Source organism: Mytilus edulis, chromosome 12 (assembly GCF_963676685.1).
Source record: "Mytilus edulis chromosome 12, xbMytEdul2.2, whole genome shotgun sequence".
Lineage (NCBI taxonomy): Eukaryota > Metazoa > Mollusca > Bivalvia > Mytilida > Mytilidae > Mytilus > Mytilus edulis.
In genome coordinates, this window is record NC_092355.1 from 72,043,680 (window position 1) to 72,056,085 (window position 12,406).

General features: G+C 34.4%; 1 long non-coding RNA gene across 1 annotated transcript in view; it reads left to right on the forward strand.

Annotated features, from left to right (window-relative positions):
• The first annotated feature begins 239 nt into the window (after positions 1 to 239).
• LOC139499076 (uncharacterized) overlaps positions 240 to 12,406 on the forward strand; it is a 36,860-nt gene continuing 24,693 nt past the window's right edge. The window contains exon 1 of the long non-coding RNA XR_011658093.1: positions 240 to 307. This is a non-coding gene — a long non-coding RNA (uncharacterized lncRNA). The remainder of the gene's footprint in view (positions 308 to 12,406) is intronic.

Genomic DNA, 12,406 nt, shown 5'->3' on the forward strand with positions numbered 1-12,406 from the left:
TTCTGGCAACTAAAATAAAATGTTTACGTTTTATTTAAAAAAATTACAAAAATCATAAATTAAAACAATGAAAACCTATATTGAAGCCCTCCTCTCCTTAATATACATATAAAGACACGTACAATCCTTTGTGCTTGAAGAGTGCCAAGGCAACCAAGATATTTGAGGTCTTCCGAGTTAACAGTACGTCAGTGCTTTTATTACTTGTCTCGTTTTCACTACATGTTTTCTCTTCCTGTGTTCATTACTAACCGAACTGAGGCCTTTTAAGGCAACAAGGCGTTGTTCTTATGTACTGCTCAGAAAGGTAAATATGATTAGTTATATGATCATCTTCCCTCACTATGTAGTTGATACTTTTTTTTAACTTTTAAGAAAGATAATTAAAAGACCTTTAAAACCGTGAGAAAATTGGATGGTTACAAATGCACTATTTTCAAACGTTTCTGAAGAAAGACTAAACATAGGAAGGATCTGCATAAAACTGATTTCTAAACCTTATATAAATGAAATAAAAATTATGATGATTTTTTTAAATACAAAATCACAATGATCGAAAAGACAACTTGAAGATTTGATTGACGACAATATGTTAGAATTTACAATTTTTAAATTGATATCACGGCCTAAAAATGACTAATAAACTAAGACCAAGTAAAAAAACATTTATGTATTCATCAAGAAAATTATTCATTACTTATTAGTATATATCCAAAGTATATCACATCAATTTATACACACAGGAAAAGAATGAATTATTTATGATAAAGTCTCTCTCCTATCGGGGAAGGCGTAAAAGAAGCTGCAAGTTTATAGATCAGAAAATTTCTAAACCCTGTCAAAACCTGGTATATTGACATGATTGTCAAGAGAAATTTTTATTTATCAAAATTTGTTTTACATCGATTCATGAGAAAAGAACTAATTCCTGGAGAAGCGGAAACATTTTATCATGGACAAATGAAGGAGGACGGAAATAGAAATTGAAACTTAAACTTAAACTTTGAACTGTGTTATTATTTTACATCATTAAAACGGAAATATTTGTATCATTAATATATAAATTTAAAATAAAATTTATATATTGGTGATTGGCGATTTGATTGATATTATACAAACTGAAGAAAGTTTTCGCTATTTAATAGGGTTTCTATACAAATGTGTAGGTTTTGCTTATCATTGAAGGCCGTACGGTGACCTATAGTTTCTAACTTTTGCGTCATATCTGAGATTACTATAAAACAGTGTTAAGCGTTCTCAGTTGGTCATTTTGGTCTCTGGTGGAGAGTCAGTGTCTCGCTGTGAACCATACCGCGGCTTCAGAACTTATTTGTATAAAGTATTGCCGATTGACGGCCACTGCAATGTTAACCTGACATGTGTGAGTTCGTGGTCTAGTGGTTAAGACCGATGGCTGTACAGTGCTGAAGGTCCCGAGTTCGATTCTCACTCGGGGTGCTAAAAATATCAGTACATCAGAAGGGTAATTTTCACCCTCTCACACACATCTCTGGTACCCAGACCGGAGTTTAAACTAGAATGGGTACTTTGGGGGCCTCGGTTTGTCAAAGTTGTTCCCTACTTGACCTGGAGATCAATCTTCTGATATCTCTCTGGTTTGTCTGTTTCCACTGAGTCGTCCGGTGGTTCTCTCCGAGTACTTCGGCTTCCTCCACCATAATAACAGACTTCCCGGTGTCCTAGCACTCCCTTGGTGTTGGGTGGGATTGAGTTGTCCTTGTAAAAATAATTGTCGTATAAATATACGTTAGTGACACATCTCCATTAATCCCGATAGGGAGTGTACATGGATGCCACTGTACCCTCGCAGCTTTCGAGGGGTTCTTCGGATATCGGAGGCATTTACCAGTACATACATACTGACATTTAAAAAAAAAAATTCTATGTAATCTTTATTTCTGCAAATAATGTTTTGGTCAGGCTACATTTTTCATTTGCCTGGTCAGATGTCCGACTAGAAGACTGGTCATATGATCATATTATTACATAAAAATTTGTAAATGAAAAATATAGTGGGTTGCACTAATGACAGGACGACTGCCCGGATAGTGACAGGACGGTTGACCGGACGACATATAAATATAGTCATAACTTTTTGTTGTTCAGTAGATATGTTTAATATTTGTAGACCTTAAAGGTATTTAAATATATTTTATGAAAATGAAACAAAATAAGTGAAAAAAATATTTATAAGCAAATAAAGTTGACCGGACGGTATTCACACTCGCCGTTAAACGCTATACATATATTCAACTGGTCGGCAACAAGTGTTAATACCTCTTTTGTTTTACAATAATTGTCAACAAAATTCCGGAATCTGTGAGAATAATAAATATTAGATACGAAAATATAAATTTATAGTAAAAAAAAAAGTTTTTCTGCTAAAAAAGTTGACCGGATGGTATTCACATTCGCCGATATATGCTTTAAATATATTGAAATGATCAACACAAATAAATGTTAATATCTCTTTTGTTTTACAATATTCGTCCATGAAATTCTGGAATCTATGAGATTTATAAATATTTTATACGAAAATATAAACTTTATGATAAACAAAAATGTTTTTCTTCCAAAAAAATTAACCGGACGGTGTTGTGTGTGACATTCGCCGATGTACACGTTGATTATACATGTATGTTAATAAATAAAAATTAAGGATTAACAATATTTAAGCAGCTGATTTAAGTCATGAAACTTGAGAAATCTGCGACATCAATAAATATATGATATGTAAATATAAACTTTCTTGAAAAAAAAAATGACCGGACTGAGGTTCCAAGGGTAGGGACATTCAAATAATTGTGCCTCCTAAGAGTCCGCGAAACTCTCAGGATTCACGATTTTGCGTAAATTAAATATTTGTTCATAGCTTCTGGGTCGGGGTCTTGAACGGCCGACAGATCCCTCACCAAATGGCGAATACATCTTGCCTCACTTTTAAAAGAATCTAGTTATAAGTCCCTGGATACAGTAGAAACGAATTCTATAGTAATCAAATTTCGAATGCTTTCGAAGAGAAAATGAAAGACTAGAAGGTGATTTTTTTTTATAACTAAATTTAAATATAGTGACAGACTAGTTAGCGACAGTGCATTATTATACTAAAGTAACTTTGTGTTCGATGCCCGTGCAAGGGAATCCATGTTCCTTTATTTTCTATTATAAAGGGTCAGAACACGACTTATATATAGGTCATATTGCAATACATTGTTGTTATTTTTTTCAAATGATTTGATACCAGGAGATTGGTGATCTCACTTTAATTTAATCCATGTCAGCTATCTAGTTTTATCTGAGATTTTGTATTGTTTAATAAAATGTGCTTGCAATTCACTGTAATCTTTGATTGGATTCTAATTACCAACTTGATTATATAAGTTAATTCAATTAATGTCTCGATCAGGTGTGAAAACTTAACTGACATGATTATTGGCTTGATTGGTGATTACGACAGGTGTCAAAATTAGATAGTACATAATCTTAATTAAATAATAAATATTTTAAATATCAGTTCTTCTAGTGTGCTGTTGAACTTACTCAGGTCAACATTTTGGGCTCAAAGTTTTGATTATAAAGTGCATATTTATAGAGCTCACAGATTCCTTAATTTCATGGATAGATATTTTTAAAACATGTGTCGATCAGTACAATATATTTAAAGCATATGGGCAAATGTGAATTCCGTCCGGTCAACTTTATTTGCTCAAAAATATTTTTTTTACTATAAATTTAATATTTTCGTATAACATATTTATAAATCTCCAAAATTTCTTAATTTTATGGACAAATAGGGTAAAATAAAAGAGATATTAACATTTGTGTCGATCATTTCAATATATTTTTAAAGCATAGATCTATCTATATCGGCGAATGTGAATTCCGTCCGGTCAACATTTTTTGAAGAAAAACATTTGTATGTACTATAAAGTTTATATTTTCATATCAAGTATTAATTGATTTCGTAGATTTCTTAGTTTCGTGTAAAAATATTGTAAAACAAATAAGATATTAACACTTTTTTTTTATCAGTTCAATATAATTAACGCGTACATCGGCGAATGTGAATACCGTCCGGTCATCTTTTTATGGAGAAAAACAATTTCTTTTACTTTGAAATTTATATTTTCGTATCTAATATTAATTATTCTCACAGATTCCGGAATTTTGTTGACAAATATTGTAAAACAAAAGAGATATTAACACTTGTTGCCGACCAGTTGAATATATGTATAGCGTTTAACGGCGATCGAGTGTGAATACCGTCCGGTCAACTTTATATACTCAAAAATATTTTTTTTTCACTTATTTTGTTTGATTTTCATAAAATATATTTTAATATCTTTAAGATCTACAAATATTAAACAAATCTACTGAATAACAAACAAGTTATGACTATTTATATCTCGTCCGGTCAACCGTCCTGTCACTAGTATCCGGGCAATCGTCCTGTCATTAGTGCTTCCCAAATATAGTCTGTGAACTGAGCATTGTATTGTTATTTTTGAAGATCAGCTGTTTAACATATTAGAATATAGAGCATTCAATTCAAGACTTAGGTGCAAAGAGACATTTTTTTAACGTTAAAAATATCATATAAATCGTGAGAAACATGAGAAATGTTTTTATCAAAGGGCGGCGTACGCCATCTGTGTCTCCCTTGCTTGTGATAAAAATTTCCGGAAACAATTCCTGAAACGATTTGTATATTATGTACATAGGTTTCCCGCCTCATGTCAAGATATTTTTCCAGTTACGATTGACGGCTTCACAGAAATGACAACACCAAGATCAGGTTTTGTGACAACACAAGGAAGTATGTTATTTATATTGTTAAAATAAGACGTGCATTTTGAAAATATTGGTCCCACAACCCGATATATAGCAAATCCACAGGCACCTGTTTCTCTCCATTGGAAGGTCGACTATCCAAAACAAATGGAAGTGTTTAACGACCTTGACTGGCTATACAGCCCTTGCACGGTCGGTCGACTATCCATATAAATGGAAGCTTCTATTGGATAGTCGACCTTCCAAAGGATAGAAACAAGTGCTTGTGAGGAAATCATAGGTTGTCATATATGTAGCACAGGCACTTCGACACTTGTTTCTGTCAATGGGGGTTTCTATCCACTTCCGTATGAGTGTGGATAGTAACACCCCCCCAGTAAATGTAACAAGACAAGTGCCTGTGATATGTAGTTCTTTCAAACAGCTGATCTTTATGACTGTCTCCCCTTAATGGTGACATAGGCAGATCCAAGGGGGGGGGGGGGGGGGGGGGGGGGTGCCCTCCTTTTGTGGGAGAAATTTGTTAATTATATTGGGAATCACTGAGGCATGACTGGAGAGGGCCCTCTTTTAGGTCAGTCAGTGGGTCCCCCCTTATGAAAGTATCTGGATCCACCAGTGTGATGTACTCTTTAGTTTGAACTGGGACTATTATACTAACGGGACTGGAAGCTGATCGATCTTTTTAGATTTCATTGCCCCGGTAGCGGATTATTGATTTTTTTGTTTTGATTGACAACTTTATCGTGTCACGAAGTAAATGAGCATTCAGTACATGAATGTAAACGAGATATGTGTGTGTTTTTTTTCGCATCAATTTCAGAAGTTTGCCGTAACGAACTCATTTGCTACTGTTGACAGACGAACACACAAAAGCATGGACGGACTTCTTTATACCATCATATTTCCCAACTAAGACGAACGTATAGAAATTATTCCGTTTAGTTTGTGAAGTCATTATTTCTGAATATTAAGATATACGGAAATTAAAATTATAGGTATAATATAAAGTTTTTGATTCTGAAACGTTATACATCTATCTGAAATACAATCCCTGTTATTACTACCTCACATGACGATGTTTGCAATACCAAAAAATTGCAAAAAGGTGCTATCATGGCTATCCGGCACTTTGATTTTTCCACATTCCCTGTCTTTTGAATTTGCCACCTTCATTTTCCAATTTTTTCTTCTTCAACTAGTCATTTGTAAGCTGCGACGTGTGGAATTCTTGTTGCCATATTCCATAACGAAGGACCAAGTGAGCTTTTCCCATCAGGCCTCATGCTACCAGGCGACTTGGGCGAAGAAGTCGCCTTCCCGACCGTCACTTCGCTTTCCCCTACCCCCAAAAGCGAAAACTAGTCGCCCTGTTCTTGACGATACTCGCTTTCAGTTGCTTCCGGCATCGGACATTTTCAATTTTTACCAAGTTGATGAAACATCAATTTTTTATTGATAATTAAAGAAATTCAGACATAAACGATTCATTATCTTTAGAAAAGTGGTTGAAGCAAAATAAATTTGTCTTCGCAGTGTGTAGCAGGTTATTTGATAAAAATACAACTTTTTATCACTTCTTGCATTTCCGCAAGTTCCGGTGCTTGTTACTTGAAAATGTACATCAACCTAAATTTCGGCGGCAAAATAAGTTTGTTACTTCATTTAAACGTGATAAAAGTTGCCTCCTGTAAATGTTTAATCCATTTATTGCATTAAAAACGTCATGTTCCTTTCCAAATAACTTGTCAAACATCGTTTATTTTTGTAAATTTTTTTTCATTCATCCGCCATTGACCGATTTCTAAACTACGGATCTGAACCGGACCAGCTATGACCGAAATCCGTACTTTTACAATAATTACTAAGGACGCACGGATGGAACAGCTGACAGAAGAATATTGATCCCAAAGGCCATCACTTTGCGTCCGGCGTCCGTCGTGGTCCGTCGTCTGTCGTCGTCGTTAACTTTTACAAAAATCTTCTCCTCTGAAACTACTGGGCCAAATTAAACCAAACTTGGCCACTATCATCATTGGGATATCTAGTTTAAAAAAATGTGTCTGGTGACCTGGTCAACTAACCAAGATGGCTGCCATGGCTAAAAATAGAACATAGGGGTAAAATGCAGTTTTTGGCTTATAACTCAAAAACGAAAGCATTTAGAGCAAATCTGACATAGGTAAAATTGTTTATCAGGTCAAGATCTATCTGCCCTGAAATTGTCAGATGAATCGGACAAGCCGTTGTTGGGTTGCTGCCCCTGAATTGGTAATTTTTAAGGAAATTTTGCTGTTTTTGGTTATTATCTTGAATATTATTATAGATAGAGATATACTGTAAACAGCAATAATGTTCAGTAAAGTAAGATTTACAAATAAGTCAACATGACCGAAATGGTCAGTTGACCCCTTTAGGAGTTATTGCTCTTTATAGTCAATTTTTAACCATTTTTCGTAAATCTTAGTAATCTTTTACAAAAATCTTCTCCTCTGAAACTACTGGGCCAAATTAAACCAAACTTGGCCACAATCATCATTGGGGTTTCTTGTTTAAAAAATGTGTGGCGTGACCCGTCCAACCAACCAAGATGGCCGCCACAGCTAAAAATAGAACATAGGGGTAAAATGCAGTTTTTGGCTTATAACTAAAAAACCAAAGCATTTAGAGCAATTCTGATATGGTATAAAATTGATTATCAGGTCAAGATCTATCTGCCCTGAAATTTTCAGATGAATCGGACAACCTGTTGTTGGGTTTCTGCTCCTGAATTGGTAATTTTAAGGAAATTTTGCTGTTTTTGGTTATTATCTTGAATATTATTACAGATAGAGATAAACTGTAAAAAGCAATAAATGTCGGCAAAGTAAGATCTACAAATAAGTCAACATGACCGAAATGGTCAGTTGACCTCTTTAGGAGTTATTGCCCTTTATAGTCAATTTTTAACCATTTTTCGTAAATCTTAGTTAAAAAAAATGTATCTTTTACAAAAATCTTCTCCTCTGAAACTACTGGGCCAAGTTCATTATAAATAGAGATAATTGTAAGCAGCAAGAATGATCAGTAAAGTAAGATGTACAAACACATCACCATCACCAAAACACAATTTTGTCATGAATCCATCTGCTTCCTTTGTTTAATATTCACATAGACCAAGGTGAGCGACACAGGCTCTTTAGAGCCTCTAGTTTGTTTTATTTTTCTTCTTTTCGTCATCGTTATTTTTCATTCCTTTCGTCTTGATTACCCGGTCAGGTGTTTTTATCAGATATTTATTCATCTCGATAAAACTCAATCATGTAAAAATTTAAATAACACTTGGAACCGTTAGATGGCAAATAAAATCAAATCAAAGATCTGGGGTCAATGGAGAAAGATCTGGGGTCAACGGAGAAAGATCTGGGGTCAATGGAGAAAGATCTGGGGTCAATGGAGAAAGATCTGGGGTAAATGGAGAAAGATCTTTGGGTCAATGGAGAAAGATCTGGGGAGAAAGATCTGGGGTCAAAGGAGAAAGATCTTGGGGTCAATGGAGAAAGATCTGGGGTCAATGGAGAAAGATCTGGGGTCAATGGAGAAAATGGAGAAAGATCTGGGGTCAATGGAGAAAGATCTGGGGTCAATGGAGAAAGATCTGGGGTCAAAGGAGAAAGATCTGGGGTCAATGGAGAAAGATCTGGGGTCAATGGAGAAAAATAACTCAAGTGAATGAGATCTAGATTATACTTTTTATTTTGGTTATCGATCTATTTCCTGATTTTTCGTGAACATTGATGTTTTGACTTAAATATATATTGTTCACGTGTTGGTTATTGATTTCTTTTACATAAAGTAGGTCAAAGTAGTACACCTTGATAAGTTGTGAAAATATTTCTATATTTTTTATTAAATTGAATTTTATCCAGGGTAATTTTTTACTTGTCCATGGGCAACCTAGTTCAAAAAATTTACTTGTCCGGTTGTTCAAATGTACGAGCCGGGCATAGCAATTCCACACTCCTGACGGATCATTGATAAAAGATTGATGCAATACTTGTAGTTAAACATTATCTTAAGGACTATCAGCATAAAATCAATCATGGTTAGTATAGCAAGCGAGACATTTTAGTGTGAGCATTCTTGTTTTTATGCCCCACCTACGATAGTAGAGGGGCATTATGTTTTCTGGTCTGTGCGTCCGTTCGTCCGTCTGTTCGTCCGTCCGTTCGTCCGTCTGTCCCGCTTCAGGTTAAAGTTTTTGGTCAAGGTAGTTTTTGATGAAGTTGAAGTCCAATCAACTTCAAACTTAGTACACATGTTCCCTATGATATGATCTTTCTAATTTTAATGCCAAATTAGAGTTTTTATCCCAATGTCACGGTCCACTGAACATAGAAAATGAAAGTGCGAGTGGGGCATTCGTGTACTGAGGACACATTCTTGTTTAATAAATAACAACAAGAAGACTAATTTAATGACAAGAAAACAAATTTAAAGCGACAGGAAATTTAAATTATTTCAAATAAATTATCTATAAAGAAACATGCGTTCAAGTCACGTAATAAAGTGTTATTGTTTTAATTGTACATGTACTTGTATTTCAGTTTGTATTTATGTGATTTTTAATATTTATAATAGCTAGTTAATTATAAATATAAGTTAAGAAAATAAACTTTTCAAGAAAATAGCCGAGCTTTTATACGACCACACAAAATTTGCATTAGTATATATATATATATTGCTATCACATCGTCATTGTCGGCATCCAAAGACATTTGGTTTCCAGACAATAGCTTTAGTTTAAGTGTATGGATTTCTATAAAATTTAACCGAAAGGTTCAATACCACAAAAGCAAGGTTGGAATTAATTGTTTTTGGGGGTGATGGTACAAACTGTTAAGAATAAGGGACCAAAAAAAGGGGACCAAAACAAGCATTTGTCTAGTTCCAGGACAATAACTTGTGTATATGTATTTTGATTGCTCTGAAATTGTACCATAAGGTTCTATACCACAAGTAGAAGGTTGGGATTCATTTTGGTGGTAATTGCCCAAACGGTTCAGGAATAAGGGGCCAAAAAGGGGCCAAAGCAAGCATTTTTCTAGTTTTTATGCCCCACCTACAATAGTAGAGGGGCATTATGTTTTCTGGTCTGTGGCTCCGTCCGTCTGTGCGTCCGTTCGTCCGTTCAGGTTAAAGTTTTTGGTCAAGGTAGTTTTCGATGAAGCTGAAGTCCAATCAACTTGAAACTTAGTACACTTGTTGCTTATGATATGATCTTTTTAATTGTAAAGCCAAATTAGACTTTTGACCCCAATTTCACGGTCCACTGAACATAGAAAATGAAAGTGGGAGTTTCAGGTTAAAGTTTTTGGTCAAGGTAGTTTTTGATGAAGCTGAAGTCCAATCAACTTGAAACATAGTACACTTGTTGCTTATGATATGATCTTTCTAATTTTAAAGCCAAATTAGACTTTTGACCCCAATTTCACGGTCCACTGAACATAGAAAATGAAAGTGGGAGTATCAGGTTAAAGTTTTTGGTCAAGGTAGTTTTTATACGCCCGTCGTCTTTTAGACGGGACATATTATGGTATACCGTTGTCCGTCTGTCCGTCCGTCCGTCGTCCACACTTCGGACAATAACTCAAAAACACTTTCACCAATTTCCATGAAACTTAAGTGAATTGTTTATATCTATTGACTTAAAGCTCCCTTTCGTTTTTGTCGAGCCTGCAACTTTTGTTGCAGAAAGCTCGACATAGGGATAGTGATCCGGCGCCTACGGCGGCGGCGTTAGCTCACTTCTTAAAAGCTTTATATTTTAGAAGGTAGAAGACCTGGATACTTCATACTTTGTATATAGATGCTTCATGTTACGAAGTTTCCGTCAGTCATATGTTCAATGTCCTTGACCTCATTTTCATGGTTCAGTGACCTGGCACTTGAAAAAAAAGTTCAAATTTTTTGTAATGTTGAATTCTCTCTTATTATAAGTAATAGGATAACTATATTTGATATGTGCGTACCTTACAAGGTCCTCATGTCTGTCAGACAGTTTTCACTTGACCTCGACCTCATTTCATGGATCAGTGAACAAGGTTAAGTTTTGGTGGTCAAGTCCATATCTCAGATACTATAAGCAATAGGGCTAGTATATTCGGTGTATGGAAGGACTGTAAGGTGTACATGTCCAACTGGCAAGTGTCATCTGACCTTGACCTCATTCATGGTTCAGTGGTTATAGTTAAATTTTTGTGTTTTTGTCTGTTTTTCTCATACTATATGCAATAGGTCTACTATATTTGTTGTATGGAATGATTGTAAGGTGTACATGTCTAGCGGGCAGATGTCATGTGACCCTGACCTCATTTTCATGGTTCAGTGGTCAAAGGTAAGTTTTTGAGTTTTGATCTTTTTATATAGTACTATATGCCATAGGTCAACTATATTTGGTGTATGGAAATATTTTATGATCTTTATGTCAGTCGCGCAGGTTTTATTTGACGGTGACCTCATTTTCACGGTTCATTGCACAGTGTTCAGTTTTTGTGTTTTGGTCTATTTTTCTTAAACTCAGTATAAGTAATGGGTCAACTATATATGTTGTATAGAAGCATTGTTAGCTGTTAACTGTCTGCCTGGCATGGTTCATCTGACCTTGACCTCATTTTCAAGGTTCATTGGTCTTTGTTTAGTTATCTTGGTTAATGTTAAGTTTATGTGACAATTGTAATAAACTTAGCTTTATACTTTGAACTATCAACATAATATCAATGATTAGTATAGAAGGCGAGACATTTCAGCGTGTGCACTCTTGTTTTTTAATTTCAGATTTTAAGTTTTTGATTTATGGGGCTTTATTCATAAAAAAGGGGGGATTTTCAACACTTCGACAATAACTCAAAAAGGCTTTCATCAATGTCCATGAAACTTTGGTGAATTGTTTATATCTATTGATGTAAGCTCCCTTTCAATTTTTATAAATTTCAGATTTTAAGTTTTGGATTTATGGGGCCTTTATTCATAAAAAAAGGGGGATTTTCAACACTTCGGACAATAACTCAAAAAGGCTTTCACCAATGTCCATGAAACTTTGGTGAATTGTTTATATCTATTGATGTAAGCTCCCTTTCAATTTTTATAAATTTCAGATTTTAAGTTTCGTTATTTATGGGGCTTTATTCATAAAAAAAGGGGGATTTTCAACACTTCCGACAATAACTCAAAAAGGCTTTCACCAATGTCCATGAAACTTTGGTGAATTGTTTATATCTATTGATGTAAGCTCCCTTTCAATTTTTATAAATTTCAGATTTTACATTTCCGTGTTATGAATTTTTATGCTTAAAAAAGGGGGGATTTTCCAATTTTGGGACAATAACTAACACTTATAACTAACTATATAAGATATCTTACATAACATATACGATTTTTATAAGATATCTCATTTAATATATGAGATATCTTATATAATTAAATTTTTTAAAGCTATCTTATATATTATATGAGATATCTTATATATATATGAGGTATCTTATATATTATATGAGATATCTTATACATTTAATAAGATATCTTATAAAGTTTAAAAACTTTATAAGATATCTTA